The 18,523-nt window shown below is 50.8% G+C and overlaps 1 protein-coding gene across 9 annotated transcripts in view; it reads left to right on the forward strand.

The window, feature by feature from the left end:
- Positions 1–18,523, forward strand: part of HIPK2 (homeodomain interacting protein kinase 2) — a 181,422-nt gene that overhangs the window by 57,240 nt on the left and 105,659 nt on the right. The window lies entirely within an intron of this gene.

Genomic DNA, 18,523 nt, shown 5'->3' on the forward strand with positions numbered 1-18,523 from the left:
ATCCAATCCAATCCATGGGGCAGTGAGGGGGCTTTAAAAAAATAACCACAAACTGACTCGACATCTCTGGGGGTGGAGTCCTGCACGGGTGTTGGTCGCAGCTCCTCCGGGGCTCCCAGCCAGGGTTGAGAAGGTCCCTCCGGTGCCGGCCAGATGAGCTCTGGCTCTGGAGTCAGGAAGACCTAGGGCTGAGCCTCATCCCTCCACTCGCTAAGCGGTGCACCTGGGCTGATGGCTCGCTTCTGTGCCCCTTCATTCCTGACCCAGAAGCTGGGAAAGTCCAGTCACCAGCTGGTGGGGCTGTTGGATGATGGGGCAGGAACACGGCCCGGGATCTCCGCCCGGTACCTGGCCCGCAGTCAGCGTGCTGAGCATGGACGGGAATGGGAAGCTCGTAAGTCCGCTCCGGGGAGACGGGATGGGCTGTGTCGGAGGGGATGTTGAACAGGTGATAGTGGAAGTTGATAAGAAACGAAACTAAGACTGCCCGAGAAGAAGGCTGACAACACATTTAAGAGGTGGATGTGTAGGCAGTAAAACTGGAATCCCAGGACTGATCCATATCAGAGCCACGCTGGCCCGCACATGCTTCCCCACACTTCCTTCCGGGCCGCAGAGAAAAGGCTGGAAATATGCTCCCACACAGCCCGCCACCCGTGCTGAGGCTGCCCCGCCCGCACCCCTTGTTTGCCGATGTGCTTCCCTGCAACCCGGCCAGGCTGCTGCAGGCACCCCCACCCCAGGGCTCCGCCCCCCCCGCACCCTGAGCCTGCAGGTCTCAGTACACCCCCTTCCCTGAGAGGTCTGTGGCCACACGACACATGTCCCAGCTACCTCCTCACCTCCCTCATCTTAATCCTGACTCAGACAGCTTTCCAGTCCCCTCCACCTGCGCTGTCTCTCCCCCTGCCCTACCCTCCCGCTTTCCGGGTCATTTTCTGAATGACGGCAGCTCATTTCTAGGCTCTTTCTTACACCCTTCACCAGCCGTTCCTTTGGCACTAGGTTCAGGTGTGCATGCACACATCTGCTTCCCCGCTGGGCTCCGGGAGGGAGGATCTGCTCTCGCTCACCTGCTCCCTCTGCACTCACTCGCTCCGTAGACCTCTGTGCTCTGCTATCGCCCCTCAGCTCTGGAGCCCCGTGTTTCTCACCAGAGCTGCACAGAGAGGGAAGCTGTGAGCCCAGTGCTGTGGCCACTGAGGACAGGGAGCCTGGGCTGCTTGAAGGCGAAGGGAGTGGACCCTGAGGACCCCAGGAGAAGGGGTGAAGGAGGAGGCTGGGCTGGGGCCGGGACAGCAGACGTTCTCTCTAGGAAGTGCCTTTCTCTGAGCACGAGCTCTGGGTGGCATCATCGAGGGTCACCAGGCCGCCCGAGGGACAGCAGTGCCTAGGCCAGCTCCCTGCTGCCATGGTCACTTTACATTTAGGGGTGCCGGTTCAGCATGCCAGAGGCTGTTCTTCCTAGGTCTTGGCCTGAATTTAGGGTGAACCGCAGTGAAGTTGGGCTACTCAAGCATTTATTGCTTGGTTATGTTGGTATCATTTAGTGAGCAATACTGGCTTTACTCATGTTTACTGAAAATTGAGCACAGCAACTTCCAAGAAGACTTAGAAACTCTGGCGGGAGAGAGTATAGCTCAAGTGGTGAAGCACATGCCTAGCGTGCACAGGGTCCTGGGTTCAATCCCCAGTACCTCCTCTAAAAATACCTAATTACCTCTTCCCCCCACAAAAAGAAAAAAAAAAAAGACTTAAAAACGCTATTTAAAAAGTAGTTCATAAATTGCATCAGTTGACTTTGGGCTCTCGTGTTCTCACCTTCCGGTGCCCACGTGACATTGGCACCCCTCTCCCAACAGACAGACTCTCCAGGCTCACTGTGCTTCCGTGTCTGCCCTGAGGCCCGGGTGCTGGGGACCCCACCTCAGGAGATCTGGGCGGCAGGAGAAACCGCTGCTGTGACGGGTGTGGAAGGCTCATTTGCCGAGAGTCATGGGCTCTCACTAACTCTGCTCTTGGTCTCCCACTTCCGGCCCCAGCACCCCCATTTCCCTCAGAAGGCCCCCCCTCTGGGTGTGGTGTTACCCCCTTTCTTTAGCCCTGTGTGACCACTGCCTGAAATTCTAAGCAGGATAACCTCTTCCTCCTGTGGCCACTTCGGCCCTCCCCCAGTGCCCAGCTCTGGTCTCAAGGGCACAGTCACCGTGGAAGCCAGCCAGCTCTTCATTCTGCCTCAAGTGGTGCTTCGTCTCTCAATTGGTTGCAACATCCTCCCCTTCCCCCGGTCCTGTCTGAACCCCGGAGTAGTTTGCTGCCATGCATGGCGGTCTGAGGGTGTGAGGACAAGTCTCGAGCTCTGTCTGCGTGAGTCCCAGGCGTGTGGGACAGCCCACTGCTGGCCGCATTCATCGAGTTGCTTTTCCTGATTGCTTTGCCTCTTGTAGGGAAGAGGAAGGTGGTCGGGAAGTCTCTCCGGTTGTCCGTTGTTAATCTGAGAAGGGAGATGTTTTCAGCTGCATTTTGAGAGAATGCCTCTGTGTTTGAGCAGCCTGAGGAGAGGGATCACCACGCTGTGATTCCAGCCTCGAGCGCCTGTGTCTGAGCTGGGCGGTCGTCCCTGGGGAACCGCTCACTTTCAAGGGGGAGGATGCTGACACGTCCCTCCCTGTTTGAAATGGACAGTGTTAGTCTCAGCTCACCCTCGTCCCCACCTAGTAACGTGAAAACGGTATGATGCAAGGAGATGTTCCTGTCCTAGTGTGCAGTACATGGAAAAGCCGGCGTGTTGCAGGGAGCAGTTTCCCCAACTGTTAGGCACTTACTTGGCCAAAATCGGGCATAGGGTGTAGGTATCCTGTGAGACAAACATTCTGACTGTGTGTTTTTCAGGAAACAAAGGCTGCTTCTTTCATTTTTTAAGACTGATGTGTGGGTAGCCCCTGCCAGCTTGACCCTCCAACTTGAAGGCCAGTCACATAGTTAACCATCAGACCACGCTGGCTCTCAGGCTTTATGGTGCGTAAGAATCACCTGGAGAGCTTGTTAAGCACACGCTTTTGCCAAGGTCCTGTCCGAGACCTACTGCACCAGAGTCTCCAGAGAGGTGTCCCTGGAGAAGGTCCTCCCACTGCACACGCGTGCGCGCGCAAACGCCCCCAAGACTCGCCACGGGGAGTTGGAGGTACGCTAGTGCAGGTGGGCTGGGGCCACTCAGGGAGAAAGGGACTTCCTCGATGGCGTCACCTTTCAAGTGTTCACACCCTAAGGGGTCGAATTGTAGGTAATCCTGTTCACTTCTGTTAACACACCTTGGAAATCCCTGCCTTTTCCCAACAGCAGCCCTGCCTTATCCTTGGGGATTACATTCCAAAACTCCCAGTGGGTGCCTGAAACTGAGGATAGCACTGAACCCGGTATATACTGTGTTTTTTCCCATGCATACATGCCTAAGTAAAGTATAATTTATAAATTAGGCTCAGTAAGAGATTAGCAACAATAGCTAATAATAAAATAGAACAATTATAACAGTACACTGTAATAAGTTATGTGAACGTGGTCTCTCTCTTTCTCTCTTGGAATACCTTATTGTACATATTTAATGCCTTTTCCATCTTAAGTAAGCACTGTCATGCAGTGGCCGTAACCTGCAATTTGAGGCATGACAGCAAAACTAGCACAAATTTCTTTTTCCCTTCTTCATGATTTAACGAACAGAAGATTCATCCTTAGAATCGATCTTAGCAAGCTCAGCATACTTCCTTCTTTCCTTCAATAAGAAAAGTGGAGACCTTTCACCTTTTCACTTAAAGGAAGCACTTCACAGCTTCTCTTTGGCATCTCTGAATTGCCAGCCTCACTGTTCTGGCCGTTGGGGGCCATTATTTAAGTAAAATAAGGGCTACTTGAACACAAACCCCGAGACACCACAGTCAATCCGATCACCAAGCCCGCGGCTAAGAGATGCTGTAGGAGACTCGTGGGCAGGGTGTGCTGGACGAAAGGAAGATTCACGTCCTGGTTGGGACAGAACAGGATGGTGTGAGGTTTTATCACACTGCTCAGAACAGCAGGCGATTTAAAACTTACGAATTGTTCATTTCTGGAATTTTCCACGTAGTATTTTTGGATCACGGCTGACTGTGGATAAGGGGAGGACTACTGCTCTGCCTCTGCACTGGTGCCAGTTATTTTTTTGGAGCAAGCATGAATTGATGCTGGAGAATTTCCACTATCAGCGTGACCAGTAAACTAAAAACAAGGCCAAATATTAAGCTCTACTCAGGAAAAACAAACAAAAAGACATGCCATTCAGGCAGGGGATAGTCAGAGATTAAAAACTGTGGCTTTATTGTTGCTGCTCCAGGCTGTTTAAAATACTCTTGTCGTCTAGACTTAATTTGAAACACTTGAGACTATTACGAGGCCCAAAAAAAAAGGAGCAGGGGGAGCTTAAAAATTTAGGACGTAAAAAATAGCCAATGATCTACTTTTTCAGAATAATCCGACCTTTTTTGTCTGGTTCTTTTGATTGCAAACTATCTTCGAGTTGATTCCATGGTTGTTTTAGATGAGGGTGGAGATATATTTTAATTCAGTTCAATTCATCAAACATTCCGTCAGGACCTACTGTGTGTCCTGTGGTCCGTGGGCTGGAGGTTAGAAGATAAAACCTGATCTCTAATCTGGAGGCGTTTTTGGTTTTTCTGAGATTAAAAGACACAAACAAATTGCCTAGAGTGGAATTCTGATGCTTTGATATTGCAAATGTTTGGTCACTCAGCAGATATTCATTGAGATTCTAGGGAACCAGTGGTGAAGAAAAAAAAAACTGTTAAATAAATTGAAAATCAATGAAAGATTTTGCAAGGTGGGTTGTTAATAGGGAAGTTTTATAGAGCAAGACCAATACTGAAGGAATCTTGAGGTTGACCTTAAAGGAAATGTGAGATGGGGATTTGGGGTAGCCTGAAAGCCTCAGAGTGGAATAAATAAGGGAAGCAGTAGGGAGGGAACGACAGTGACACCTGCAAGGAGCTGAATGCCTGGGTTGGAAAGTGAGTGTCAGATAAGGGAGGTCTGACAGTGGGGAGTTCTGATGGAGGCTTGAGGGGCTTTGATTGAGCAAAGTAGGATCGATGACATTACATATGTAAAATTAATCAACTGGAATGGGGGGTGTGTGTGCGTTGAGTGGAACCCGGAGGGTAGGAGACAGTAGTAATTACAAATGAAGGGAAGAGACCCTAGATTATAATGGCGATCACCCCCCCCCATTATAAATATGAACACTTTTAGTGCTTTTAAATTCTGGTGCTGTGATTGCAGAGTTGGCTTAGAGGGAATCCTTGTTTGTTTTGCTGCTATTTGTTAATGAACTTTGCTTTTCCTTAAGGCACAGTTGTGACGCTCTGGTCTCCAGAACCTGATTTCAGGTCCCACCACTGCTATGGAGTCATAGGCTCTGGAAGGTGCATTGAGAGACTTTAGCTCCAGTCCTGGGCCTGTCCCTCCCCAGCCAACTGTGTTCCCCTGAGTCATTATATCGGTAGATGTCAACTCTGAGCCATCCGCACTCGTGCGTCTGGATCCCATTACAACCAGGGCCTGGGCTTATGAGACAGGTGGCCAGAGAGGATGGTTCAGTCCTTGGTCAGGAGACAGTCTTCTCTCCTGTGGGCTTACCTTGGCCTCATTAGCTCACACTGGGAGCCCTCCCTGATCTCCTCCCTGGCAGCGGGGAACATGGCATATTCCAAAATGCCTACTCTAAGTCACTTCAGGAAAGGGGCGTGGCTTAATAAAGCCATAAAAATAATTTCAGAAATTGCACAGCTTGTGCAGATTATGAAGTATAAAAGATTTCCACCTAGAAGTTAGGTTTGATTGAAAAGAAGAGCACTGAAAGCAATTGCATTGCAGGCGTTAGCTTTTTAAATTAATTTGTCTTTTTTACTAGCAGGTTCAACAGGAAAAAGTGCTAGTTTACATCGGAGAATATTGAGTGAAATAGTCAACCCATTGGTCATCTCATTCACCTGGATGAAGGAGGTGGTTATGAATATGTAAAAGCTCTTAGAGCTGCGGTTTCTTTTCTGAAGAGAAGTAATCAATAAGTCATCTGCGCTGTAAGGTTATCTTCAGTTTTCCCTGACTTGTCTTTAGGACCTTGAGTTGTGTGGTGAAATAACTGGACATTAAATTTTTCTTTAGTATGAAATAACTAAAGTGAGAACCTTTCTGTGTATTTGAGTGTATCTCTGCCCGGGTGTTCCAGTCCCTCCTACACACACGCACGCACGCACGCACGCACACACGCACACTCACACAAATAAACTCAGATGACACAGTTTAAGCCCACGCATAACACAGGCAGACGTCGGTGTGCTTGTGAACCCCTTGGTGACAGACGCTCATGCTCAGCTCCAGCAAAGATGCTGATGGACACAGATGCCCACCACGTGCAGGGAGACGCGCAGACACATGCAACTAACATGCACGTACACGCAAGGACACACACACAACCTCAAAGACACTGGAAAACTATGCCCCTTCACAGGTCACCAGAGCAGCCCCAGAGGCCGAGGGCCCAGATGCAGAAGTGATGTTGATGCCCCGGAAACTTGGCCCAATTTTCTCAGCCTTGCTGCAGAGCTGCCACCTACACGTTCCCAGATCTGAGGACAGTAGGGCTGGAACCACTCTCAGGCTCAAGGTATAAACCAGTTGTTTTCCAAGTGTGATCCAAGGACCCTTCTGCCCCTGTAGCACTCAGGAGCTTGTCAGAAATGGAGGTTCCTGGGTTGCAAAACAAATCTTAACAAACAGGCTTTCCAGGGGTGGAGCCAGGGGACATACATTTAAACAAGCTCTGCTGCTAATTCTTTTTTTAAAGCCATTTTATTGATGCATCATTGACACACAAAGACCTGTCTGTATTTAATGTGTACAACTTGATGAGTTTCGAGATAAGTCTGTACCTGTGAACCCATCACCACATTTATGCCTTAAACAGATCCATCACCTCCAGAAGTTCCCTCCCTTTCTTTCCTCCTCCCTCCCTCCCTTCCTTTCTTTTTAATTATATTATTTTGTCCTTTGAGAACTGTTGCTCTAGATGGCTTAGATCCCAGAGTCTGTCATCCCACAGAGGGGGTGACTACGTGCCCGGTCAAAATGGGAGAAGTGGGGCTGCTGTTGACAACCCGGCATGGAGCTGTTGACCTTTCATCTGACTGGTTGATTTCCCCTGCGTGGCACCCAGTTGTTGATTCCTTGTGGTCAAACCCTTTATGCCTCAATGGTGGTGACAGTGATGATCCAAGAATAGTTGGCACCTGCGATAGGAGAGGTTATGTGGGTTGGTGAACTGGCACGTGAGTGGTTGGGAGGGGAATGGTTGGGGGGATAGGGAAGCAAATGGACAGCGGAGACATTCATGGACACCAACTTTTGCATAATTTGCAGTCGACGTAGCACGCGCTGCTAAGTAGCTACTGAACTCTCCCTGTAGCTGGATTTGGGGCTATCGGCCTCATTTATGCGTCAAACAAGTAATTTTTTGAATTCTGAAGGTGTGCCAGACACTGTGCTTTGTGCTGAGGTTTCAAGAAATGAGCAGGAGTGCCCTGTGCTGTGCAGCTCTGCCCCCAAATCTGTCATGTAATGAGCTGTCCCTGGGGAGCCAGCCATGGATGTGGCAGACTCCGCTGTCCTCGTCCACCCCGGTGTAGACATCCCATTAAACTGAGAAGGCAGAGCGTGTTGCCCTTGAATCGCTTTTCCCCGTCTCCCTGGGCTGTTTGCATGTTCTGAGTCCTGGACACGCATCCCAGTGAATGGACCCCCTCCCTCCTGCTCTTGGCCTCCCAGGGCAGTGGGTCTCTGCATCACAGCTGGTACAGGTCGGGCCATCCTTTCCTCGCCCGCTTCACCAGGCTTCCCAGAGGAGGAGGTATGCACAAGCACCCAGCCACAGCCTTGCCAGGACAGCTTGAGCCTGGAGTTCCCTTTCTCCCTCGGTCCCACCAGCTGCTGGCTCAGAGTCTTAAAGCTGGATGGAGGAGAAAGGCTCTTGGTGCTGGGTACTGGGCTATGGCCCTTGTTCCTGGGCAGAGAGGGAGACGGTGACATTGTAGAAGCAGTTGTCATCAGTTAAGTGTTCCCAAAGCAGAACCTGAGACGGGGCTTGGGTGCAGGGAGTCTATCTGGGGGAAGATCTCAGGAGGCAGGAGGAAGGGAATGGAGGTTAATACGGGGAAGAGTTAGGGGGCTGCTCCATTTGACCTCTGAGGGGCCTGCCCAGGGCCTCCAGGATCATGCCTGGAAAAAGGGAGGCAGGGCTCTGGACCCCCGAGACTGAGGTCCCCAAGGGTGTTGACTATCCTGTGCCTTGGTTTGGGCCTAGCTTGTGTGAGGATTCAGTGGGCTGGGGCAGACTTAGGGGAGTCTGTGAGCCAGAAAAGCAGGGTGACGTGGAGCCCAGAAAAAGCCCCGCGCCTGTGGCTGAGATCAGAGGGAACACGCGCCCCAGACCCAGGGGATCTGCTTCGTCCCCTGCTCCAGGTACACCTGCCGCATTTCTAAATGGAAAGGGAGCAAAGGGGCAGTGGCTTTTTAGGCAGATTTAAGGACCATAGGCTAAGAATTCTGAGTTGAACTGCAAACTTTGGTTTGGGGAGAGTTGGGGGATCTGACTTAAAAGCTAAAAATAATGAATCTTGCCTCTCTCCACACTCTCCTTCTTCATCTGGCCAGCCTGCCCGCTGGAGGTGGGGGATGAGCCAGGCTCTGTCTGAGAGAGGAAATCCCTGCAAGGAGAGGGGCCTGAAACAGGTGTTTGTCAGAAGCAGCGGCCAGAGGTGGAGGTGCGCGCTCAGCAGATGCTGTGGGGGTCATTCCCCACGGCTCCGGTGTTGAATGAGTAAGTGACTAACTGGCCCATTGAACAGATGGATGGATGGTGTCGGGAGCCTCATATGTTCCTTCACAGCTCAGCTCACAGTGCCACACTCACCAGAAACCTTCACGTGCCCAGTTTTTTGTAGTATTTCCTACAAGTCCTTTTGCTGTTGCCCTAAACCTTGGGCCCGTGGCCTCCAGCATCTCCAAACCCTGGATCGTCCGGGCCCCAAGATCAGCCTTTTGGGGCACAAACACATCTCACCAAAAATGTCTGGTCCCATCTTGCCTGTCTACCTGTGAGATTTCAATTTCAAACCTGAAGACAGCTGACTTGGCTTTTAACAGATTAGTTCCCTGAAATCAGCCAACATCTGTCATGTCCCATTTTACCTTTACAGAAAATTAGAAATGACTTCCCAGCATGAAGAAGGGGCCGAGCGCAGCAAGACCAACTAGGAAACCTTGCACACATGGGGACAGCGCCATCCCCTGGGCCTCTGACCCCTTTCTGCTTCTCTGTCTCTGAGCCCTTACAGGCATGCTAGCCGTGTGCCCCTAACTGTGTCTTCATACTTACGAGCCGCCTGAACAAAGACCTCCCTCCGAGTGTGAGGCCCCGCGTGTGCCTGGCACGTGGCAAGCACTCGGCCCGTGTCAGCTGCTCTTACTGCTTTGCTGCTGCTGCTGTTGGCAGCGGCAGCATCATTTTTGTCATTGTCACAGCATTGGCACAGACCTGGGTTTGAATTCCAGATCTGCCACTCGATAGCTATGTGACTTCAGGCAAGTTCCCAAACCTCTCTGAGGCTCATTGTTCTTTTCTCTTACGAGGGAAATACAACAGCAGTTTCTGAGGTTGTTCTAAGGACTAAAGGAGCCAGCCGCAGGCGTGTGGCTCACCCGCGTGCACCTCGCTCCGTGTCATTAATACCCATCACGCTCTCCCCGGCTCCCCTCCCGGTTTGTGTGCCTCTGGTTTAGCGCTTATTTTATTTGGCCAGGTATCAGGGCTAGCGGTCAGCATCCCCAGCATTCCCAAGTTTCTTGAGCTCATGCGTCGTTTCCTTTTCATCTCTGTGGACCCTGGCTCTTACTTCACATTCCGTAGGCACTGAGGAGTGTGTCTGGAGGGTTTCCTCTGGTGTCAGGAAGGGACAGTGCCCGGTGTGACAGTGAAGAGGTTAGCATTTGAGGAGAGGGGCAACATCTCTTCCTCTGGGCTGGGAGGGAAACCCAGGTACATCATTCTTGACTAGAGGGCACGGGCATGTCACCACCCTGCTGCTGCTCGGGTTCCTGCAGTAAAGCTGCGAGTCCTGCCCTCGTTGGGCTGGGCACAGGCCCTCTGGAGCGGGGAGCTGGGAGAGGGGAGCAGGCGCTGGAAGCCTCGTGAAGCTGTACTGCCTTTGCCACCTGCCGCTCTCCCTGCATCCGCCCCCCATCTCCGCCGGCATCACAAGGGTAAAGCCAAGGCTGGAGTGATGGACAAGACTCTTCAGGACTTTCTGAAGGGATGTGTGTGTGTGTGCGGGCATGCGTGCACGTGCCCCATGTGCATGTTGGACGTGTAAGTGTGTGTCGGTGTGGGTGTGTTGGGTATACGAGTTCAGTGGCAGCAGGTAGACTGGTCCACAAGGATCCCCATGTTTGGAGTCCCCTCTGATCCTGATTCGTGTGACTCAGGAAGTCTGCTCTCCAGTCACAACCTCATTCATATAGTTATTGACCATAAAATCAAAGTTTTTTTGGCCAGAACATGAGGGACAGACTGTTGGTGTCACTTCTTTGTCATCCACTGACCTCCAGTGAAGGATTTCTAGTCCTGTTCTTTTTGTAAATTAGAACTTATATTAGCAAATAAAAAGGCACTAAGTGTGAACCCCCAGAATGTAAATAGAGCTGGCCCTGAGAGTCAGATGTTCTCACTATGAAAGTCAAATATTTCCCCCTGAGAAGCAGCAGGGAGAGCTTAGGGAGCGGGCTGCTCCGGGTCCTGATGGTCCTGGTGGTGGTGGGCTAAACTCAGAGACCTTATGTCAAAAACTTAAGTTGAAAAAATTCTAAATAAAAACTGGAAACCTAAATTTACCTCTAAAGACCGCTTAGGAAATTGTTGATAATATTAAACCCTTAAACTTTATGTTGCCTAGTTTTTCTTCCTGTTTTTGTTTTGCTGTGTTGTGTTTGGGTAAAAGAGATATCGTTGTTCATCCTGTAACAGGATGGCCAGCAGGGCAACAGTCAGTTCTGGAAACGGCTGGACAGGGGAACTATGCAAACCACTCTGGGGAATAAACAGCCACCGGTGATGGGAGCATTTCTGTGATGCAGTTTCTTTATTATGCGCTGTTTTGTGTAGAGGCCATGGGCTTGCCCCCTAAAAGTGAGGGACGGTGACCGCTAGGAACAGAGAAGTGAGGAACTGTGACCTCTGAAATGCCAGGGCCCAGGGAGAAGGCTCCGGCTTTGTGGAATTTGGTCATCCAGACTTATTGTGCCTACAGAGTCCTGCCCTTGGCTTTTACACTATCATGGCCACGGCCAGCACACCAGGGGTGAAACAACATTGTTTCCGTTAACAGAGTTTTCCTAGAACCAGCTTTTCCCTACAGCAGGCCTCCCATCTGTGGGGACATTTGTGCTGACTACAGAGAAGTAGCTGGTTTTGCAAGAAAGGTCTTTTATCCCCCTGGAAAGAGGGCGCCTGTGTGCCATCTTGGATGCAGTAGGTTCTGATGTCTGCGTTTGAGTGATGGGCCTGGGAGAGGGGCCCCTGTCCCCAGTGGTGATTCCAGGCATGATGAGTTTAGTTCCCGGCAGCACGACCTGGGCCATGCACCCCAATAACTGGGCCATGGCCCAAGGCTGCATGCTGGGCACAGAGCCATGTTCCTTCCGTTCCCTCCCCACTGACAGGAACTTTTCACTTGTTTCGTTGGAAGAAATGAGAGTCCACGGCATGTCAGTGTCATTTCACAGTGTCCCCTGCAGCTCAGTGGCCAGTTGAAGACAAGGCCTTTCCTGGCAGTGAGAGGTCCATTTGTTTGCAGATCTGAGCTCTCGGCCACCACACCCCTGTTTGCCTGGCACCCTGGTGCCACCCAGCCTGCTCTCTGCAATAGTCCCAAGCAGCACTGGGGTATCCTTCCTTGCTCTTCAATGCGCCATTTTCTTCCCAGAAAACACTCCCTGCAGCTCCTCCCTTGATTCCGTATTCCCTCCTCTGTTCCCTGCTCTAGCTCCCACATCCCAGTTCCCAGCCTGGAATTCGAAGTCCTGTTCCAAGGCCCCAGCCTCCCCCTCACCACCACCCTGCCCCTGCCCCCCTGCCTTCAGTGCCTGAGTGAGCACACACTGCTCCTTCGGCCTAGGATGCCTCCTCTGCTCCCCACCCCACCCACACCCCCAAATCCAGCCCTGCCCCATCTTCTCCGTGAAACCCAAGTGCCAGATTCACCACAAGCAGAAGTGGTTTCTTCCTCTGGAAACACTGGGACGTTGTGTAATCTGACTTGTTATTCACTCATCCATTTGGTCTCCAAGAAAATGATAAACTTTCTGGAGCCAGAGTCTGGCTCTTAGACCCTGTGAAAGAACCAGGGCTGATGTTGTCAGCCCAGTTTACAGTGAGCTGAGATGACCAGCCACCACTGGCTTGATCCAGGGAGGTGACGTGGAGACAGAGACACAGGTCTCAGAGTCCCGCCAGCCATGGGACTCGGGTGGGTCTCCTTACCTCCCCGACACGCCATCTCCTTAGCTGGTGATGTTCCGCAAGAGGGCCATGGGAACCTCAGAGGTCTACGTGAGTTTGCCCTGTTGCGCTCAGCCTCACGCAGCCCCTCCATGCCTTGGGCATAGCAGAGACTGTAAATACATTACTGTTTCTGACCATGACCTGCCTTTCTATCCCTGGCTTTTCCTTTTTCTTCTCTTCCTCTACCTGTGGTCCCAAGGTTCTCCACGCTGATCCAGGTGGACACATCAGCAGCGGTGGAAAGTCCCCAGGCACCACCATACATAGACGCCAGGGACACAGCTAAGGGAGAGCTCTGCTTTCAGAATGTTGCCAGTTAATTGCTTTGTTGCCCCTGCAAGAAATGTATTCATGTTTGACTCTCAGTTTGGGGCCATGCAGACCCAAATGAGGTTTCTGCTGGTGCTGACAGAAACAGTAAGACTGAAGATAGATTTTCTCGGAGAAATACGCCATTAAAATGTTTTTCCAACTTTTCTTGTTCATATTCTGTCATGGTTTGTATTGAAAGACCCATATCTTCATCTCACTGCTTGGCTTTTACAAGCTTCACTCAGCGAGTGATGTCACATACCTCCTGCACGTGTGACACTGCAGATGCTGTGGGGACACGACCCTGACTTTGGGGAATGTGCTGTCGCTTCTCCGGAAAGAACATCTCTTAACACACCCATTTGGACACAAACCTCAGGAACATGAAGCCACCAAAGAAATTAGCAGAAGTGCTGAGGGGGTGAGACTCTCTCTGAGGGGAAATTAACAGTGTGTATTTGCCTGGGCCTTTGGTGAGGATAACTCACAATTTCTGAGTGTTCTCTGAATGTGGCTTTATGTAACCATCATTGTAACTGAGGGTAGCTGGGGCAGCGTTGTCCCAAGCTCACTGTGTGCTCATTGTCTTGCCTGAGGTCACCCACGTGTTAGTGACCAGCCCCAGGAGTGCAGCCTGCGTGTCCCACTCTGTCCAGGCGATTCCTGGCTGGTTGAGGGCCTCGGGCCAAGGCATCCTAGAATAACCACGAATGCAGAGGGCCAGCCTCTAGCTCCTCTACACAGGCTCGGGCCGCACGCAGGCGCAGGGATGCGTCTGATCTGAGCAGACTCTTGTCTAGCCTGCCCTCCCCACCCTCATACAGACGGACGACCTGTCCTCTGGAGAGCGCGGTGGAGCGATGATTCGCTTTCCGGTCACGGTGGGAGTCATGTGCTTGGTTCCGCACGGACACTTGGATTTGCATACAGCTTGCTTTTGTTTGTTGCTCCCTCCCTGTCCTGGTGGTAGTGAAACGCAGTGTCCTTGACACACACACGGTGGGGCGGCATCTTCATGGGCTCAGAAATGAACGAGTCGTGGAGGGAGAGCCCGCGGCGTGGGTGCGTAGCCACAGTGCGCACGCGCGTCCTTCGGCGTGTGCCGCACGCCCCTCGCCCATCCAGGCGCGGGTCAGCAGTAGCCCCAAGGGCTTACTCCTAAAAATGGACGCAGGATGGATGCAGGCCGCGGTAGTGCCAGGCAAACAGCGGTGAATCCGTAAGCTCGCTGAAGTTCATGTGCTGCGGAGTTCTACGCTGGGGAGGATCGCCTTGGGCTTGGGGCACAGGGACCCGCATTCCTGCCCTCCAGCCCTGCCCTTCCATCCGACAGCGGGGTGTGCCCGAGGGTCACACTGACCTGCGCTTTGGTAAAGCGTCCCTCCGCACAGAAACCTAAGTTCTTCTTGTGGAAGGAAGGCACACACAGCCTAAGCCGGGTGGTGTCTCCAGGAGCTGCGGAGGAAGCCGGAGGGACCTTGTACATACTCATGTTATCCCTGTTTCCATCCAGCAAGCAAGACTCACCACACCTACGTACTTTCAATTTTACCTGCACAGCATGAGAATTGCTGGGTTTGTTTTGCCGCAGAAATTGAACACTTCTAATGAAACATGACAATGTCGCCTGTCTTAGCTGGGATGGGGGTGGGGCGGGGGCTGTTCTGCAGGACGTGCTCCCTGCCGCCCTTGGGAAGTGAGATAGTGCTCTGTGCGGGCGAGGAAGCGTCTCCTTCTCAGGATTCTTGCTGCCCAGGTTACCCTCCATTAACAGAGACCGGCATCCCCATCCACAAGGCAGGCCATTGGATGGAGGCCAGGGCTTCTTGTTTTTCTTATTTATTATCCCCATCCTTCAAGGTCTTATTCAGGTTTCATTTCTCTACTCATCTTTCTTTGGCCGCTCTGCTCTCCACGCATCTCTCCCTTGTCCATTGTAAATTCTTATTGCATTTAAAAATCTGTATTTTATGCCTCCTTGCATTTGATGGAACTTTTGAGCTTACATTTATTTTGTAATTGTGTCCTGGGTGTTAGTCGTGGGCAACTAGCTAGACTGTAAATGTCCCGAGTGTCTGTTTTGGTGATTAACATATTCTCCATACTTGATGGGTAGCTGAGGATTAGAGATTTCACAAGGCCTCTTAAAGGAAAGCTGTTACACAAATCCCCTAAGCCTTTCATGAGCTACAAAGGTCAGCATTAATAAAAATCATTTCAGGATTTTTATTTCATAAGTTAGATATGTTTAAAAGAACTTTTTCAAGAACCTTCATACATGGTGGTAATATAAAATGGTACAGCCACTGCGGAAAACAGTTCAGCAGTTCCTCAAAATTTTAAACCTAGAATTATTATACAATCTCTGCAATTCCACTCCTAGGTATATACCCAAAAGAACTGAAAACAGGTACTCAGACAAATACTTGTGCATTCATAGCAGCATTATTCACAATAGCCCGAAGGTGGAAACAGCCCAAATGTCCAGCAGTGGATGAATGTTTAAACAAATTGTGATGTATCCACACAGAGGAATATTAGTCAGCCCTCAAGAGGAAGGGCTTACTGACATGCGCCACAACGTGAGCGTGCAAAACCCTGGGCCAAGTGAAAGAAGCCAGACTCGGAGGTCACGTATTGTATGATTCTCTTTATGTGACCAGAACAGATAAATCCATAAAGACAGAATGCAGGCTGTTGGTTGACAAGGGCAGGGAGGAGGGAGGAATGGGTGAGACAGCTGAATGGGGAAGAAGTTTTTCTTTGGAGAGATGGCAATGTTTTGGAACTAAATAGAAGTTCCACAACATGGCAAATATACTAAATGCTACCGAATAGTTCGCAGAATGGTAAATTTTATGTTATATGAATTTCACCTCAATAAATTACTTTTTAAAAAGAAAAAAAAACTTTTTCAGGCTGAGAAGTTGGAGTGGGGTGAGATTTTCCTGGGAACTGAGATTTACACCCTTCCTGGTTTATTTGTACTTGGGACCTAGAGGTGTTAAAAATGCCAGCTTGAACAGGGACAGCTTTGAGAGCTGTGTTTGTGTGGTAGCTATGGGAGCTGATTAAAAAATCCTTACAGAAGCAGGGTTTTGAGGATGATTTATCCTTTTCTGGTGCTGGACTAAAACACTAAAGTAAATTTTGTGTTTGTTTTTTCCCCTTTGACTTGGGAAGAAAAGGAACAGCTTTATCTTCCCTCTCTTTGAGGTAGCTGGGCCCCCCAGTGTGTAAAAGAGGGGGCTGGTGCTGCTCCGATGAACGTGGCGCCACCTGCAGAACAGGTGCGGTGTGGACAGGGAGCCAGGAGCTCCCCAAGCCTAGCCGGCCGCCTCTGTGGCTGGCGCTCTCTCTCTCTCTCTCTCTCTCTCTCTCTCTCTCTCATTAAGGGAGACTAATTTTTGTCTAGAAAAAAAAAAAAAAGGCCTTCATTTATGACATTTTAGTATTGCTGAAGTACACGGTATAGCTGGTTGTAGACTTGGCAAACCTGAAATAAAATTCTGGTTCTGCAACTTACCGACTGTGTCCTTGGGCAGGTCATGTAACCTTCCTAGTCCCTACATCAGGGACAACAGCACCATCTTATGAAAGTGTGAGGATTGAATGAAATCCACACAGGCAGGGCCTGGCCCGTGGAAAAGCACAGAAACATCAGCCTCGCCGAAGGGGAGGATGCTGAGAGAGTCACCTGTAGGGCTGCCCTCAAGGACATGCAAGTACTTTCCTTTTGTGTTTGCCCCCCACCCCTCGTCCTTTGCACCTCTCCTTACACTGGTGCCCTTTCTGGGTCACATCTTTTCTTGGCACTGACGTTTAGAGGAAGTACAGAGGCCCTGGGTTTTGTTTGTTTTTTCATCAACTGTCTTCCCTAATCAGTATAGACTGCGTTTCACCATCCCCTCCCCTCCCCTGGATTGCCATGTAGATAATTAGATTTTATTCTCACGGGCCTTTAGATGGAAAAGAAATTTGCATATTACCACATGTATATTTACATATTTGCTGCCCCCATCCACAAAGTTCCACCAACATTATATTACATTACATGACAAACATTACATTATCGATGGCTTTCCAGGTCCCTGCTCTTGGCCTTGGTGTCTGCTAGTTTCCCCTTCTGGACACTTCTCCCAAGTCATAACCGTTGATAATGCGTCTGCTCTCCTCCAAATCTTGACTTACAGCTTTTCTTTCCCCCTGCATTCGGGAAACGTTTATTGGATACCTGTTACACACCAGGCAGTGTGTCATGACCAATCGGAAGCAGACCCCTCTCTCAAGGAGAAGGCAGTAAGGAAAATCAGAAATCACCACGATCGGAGTTAAGCTGTCTGAAGTGGGATTTCATTAAACTCTGTCTTTATAGCTACCTTACTCCCCCTGCATGCTTGCCCAGGATTTGGGGTAATTTGTCCAAACCACCTTTTGTGGGGTATGTTCAGTGACTGTTTGTAAACCTCCCTTCGGTACAGTTTTCTCTTGAGTGCATGTTCTTTCTCCTCCTGAAAGTCTGTCTCGGTTGTAACAGACGGTTCGTCCTGTAAATGGCTCAGTAGAACAGCTCTGATTTGTTCTGGTCCTTCACTTTCCTCTGGCCTCCCAGCTGGCTGGTGACAAGAGGTGGCTCCGACCTCCCGACGGCCGGGCAGTTATATTTAGGCCTCACCCTCTGCTCCGAAGCCACCCGCCGTGATGGTCACTTTGATGACAAGGACCGCTGCTCCCGGAGCCCCGGGCCCCCTTCCCCTCCTCTAGTGCTAGAGCGCGTGGCTGCCGGCAGTGGGAGGAAGTGTGAATATTAATAAACTGTATTTCACTTTTATTACTTTTTCATTAGGTTTTCGTGGAGATGGTGTTAGTGAGTGAAGCCCATGCACTGAGCTGTAGGCAGGCGTTTTGTTTTCTTGACAAAATGGCGAAGTCGCAGCCAGAGCAGCAGCCAGCTGGGAGAGGCGCCGGCCAGCATGGCAGGCCGTGTAAGATGGGGTGAACTGTGAATTTTTATATGGTAACTGTCATCTGAGGCCGATAAGTACCGTCATTCAGCAGTGTTGCAGGGGATTTCTAATGTGTCTGCGGCAGCATCTCACCCTGTAAGTGACTCCCAGTCCCTTCCCTCGGGTTGGCATGGGAACATCGTTCTCCACCCCGTTCACCGCACCTCCCAGCCCCCCTCCCCCATCTTCCTCTGCTCATCAGCATCCTTCCATCAACCCAGCGCAGACACTGCCTCCCCCATCCCCCACATTTAACCCTCTGTCTCTGTTCTTGTGTGGCCATGGACAGCACTGGGATGTACAAGAGTGACTGGGCCAGCAGGTAATGGAGACTCATCCAGACCACAGAACCTGGGGATGTGACCCTTTGAGACCCAGGCAGACGACAGCGGAGTTCCCACGTGTCTCCAGAGACAGGAGGTGGTCCCGTGCTGGGGCAGGAATGCCCTGGGGGAGGACACCCCATGGAGCTCTGAGCCGAGTCACTCAGGCTGGGATGTCACTGTCAGTCCACATTATCTTTGTGCTGGAGTGGGGGGTGTTC

The sequence above is a fragment of the Camelus dromedarius genome, chromosome 7 (genome assembly GCF_036321535.1).
Source record: "Camelus dromedarius isolate mCamDro1 chromosome 7, mCamDro1.pat, whole genome shotgun sequence".
Lineage (NCBI taxonomy): Eukaryota > Metazoa > Chordata > Mammalia > Artiodactyla > Camelidae > Camelus > Camelus dromedarius.